This window comes from Myotis brandtii, unplaced genomic scaffold (assembly GCF_000412655.1).
Source record: "Myotis brandtii unplaced genomic scaffold, ASM41265v1 scaffold601, whole genome shotgun sequence".
Taxonomy (NCBI): domain Eukaryota; kingdom Metazoa; phylum Chordata; class Mammalia; order Chiroptera; family Vespertilionidae; genus Myotis; species Myotis brandtii.
Window position 1 is genome coordinate 93,603 of NW_005370276.1, and position 1,887 is coordinate 95,489.

Below are 1,887 nucleotides of genomic sequence, written 5' to 3' on the forward strand. Positions count from 1 at the left end.
TGAACCAGGAGGTCACGGTTCCATTCCCGGTCAGGGCACATGCCCGGGTTGCAGGCTCGATCCCCAGTGTGGGGCGTGCAGGAGGCAGCCGATCCATGATTCTCTCTCATCACTGATGTTTCTATCTCCCTCTCCCTTCCTCTCTGAAATCAATAATATATATATTTATTTATTTAAAAAGCTATCCTATGCTCTTACTGGATATTGCTCATTTAGGTATGAAAAAATTAGTGAACTTTTTATGTCCAATACTTTCTAAGATATGAGACAGTATAACCTGCCACTATGGGAACATACATTTTTTGAAGGAATAAAATATCCACAATATAGTGGAGTATGACGCAAAATGTTATCTGTCTTTTACATGCACATACCAAATGTTTTCCTTTCCTTCCAGTTTGACCATGACATTAGAATGTTATGATTTTGAAAACACAAATGTGGCCCTGGCTGGTGTGGCTCAGTAGTTGGAGGGTCAGTGTGCGGGAGGCAACCAGTCTATGTTTCTCTCTTTCTCCCTCTCTCCCTCCCTGCCACTCTTTCTAAAAATCAATGGGAAAATATCCTTGGGTGACAATTAACAACAAAAAATACAAATGGGTTATGCCCGTTGTCTTTAAAGATGTTCAAAAGTGAACTCCTCTGGTTTATGAAATGATTCCTGCTGGAGGAAATCACCTTTGTATTAAAGAAAAAAACACCTGCCCTAACCGGTTTGGCTCGGTGGATAGAGCGTCGACCTGCGGACTGAAGGGTCCCAGGTTCGATTCCAGCCAAGGGCCTGTACCTTGGTTGCGGGCACATCCCCAGTAGGGAGTGTGCAGGAGGCAGCTGATGGATGTTTCTCTCTTATCGATGTCTCAAACTCTCTATCCCTCTCCCTTCCTCCCTGTAAAAAACTCAATAAAAAATATATATTAAAAAAAGAAAAAAACACCATTATTTTAAAATTTCTATCTTTGTTCTTGTGCACAGAGAGGTGGGCTTGGCAGGAAATATATAAAGTTGTCGGTAAGACTATATTTGAGAAGCATTTAATGTGTTTCAGGGGTGCGCAGGGCTAAGGGCCAATCATGGATGGGCTGGCTCATGGGGACCATCAAGAGCGAAGTGCCACTGCCACTCTAGCCTGAGGGGGTGGAGAGACCGATGGCACCAGAGCTCAAACAGCCCAGCCCCGAGGCTGTAGATGGCGGACAGGCTGCCCATAGGGGCTGTGGCCTCCAGCAGAGAAGCACAGCAGAGAATGTTGGTGAATTAAATATTAGACATCATTCTTTTTTAAAATATATTTTATTGATTTTTTTTACAGAGAGGAAGGGAGAGGGAGAGGGATACAGAGTTAGAAACATCAATGAGAGAGAAACATCAATTCAGCTGCCTCTTGCACGCCCCCTACTGGGGATGTGCCCGCAACCCAGGTACATGCCCTTGACCGGAATCGAACCTGGGACCCTTCAGTCCGCAGGCCGACGCTCTATCCGCTGAGCCAAACCGGTCAGGGCTAGACATCATTCTTTTTTTAAATCCTCACCGGAGGATATATTTATTGATTTGAGAGAGAGAGAGAGAGAGAGAGAGAGAGAGAGAGAGAGACATCAGTGGGTTACCTCCCAACCAGGAGTTGACCCTGAAACCTAGGTATGTGCCCTGGCCAAGAATCGAATCCACAACCTTTGGGTGCATGGGATGAGGTTCCAGCCAACTGACAAACCTGGTCACTCTGTTCCCTCCGCCCAGTCTCTCAAAGGTGCCTCCAGTGGCAGCGCCCAACCAGAAGCCAGGGGGCCAGGACCTCACTGACAGCACAGGAAGGGCCGCCTCCCGGGACAGGACGGGAGGGGCACACAGAGACCAGGGCCCTGGCTACTGTGCCGGCACCTGGGC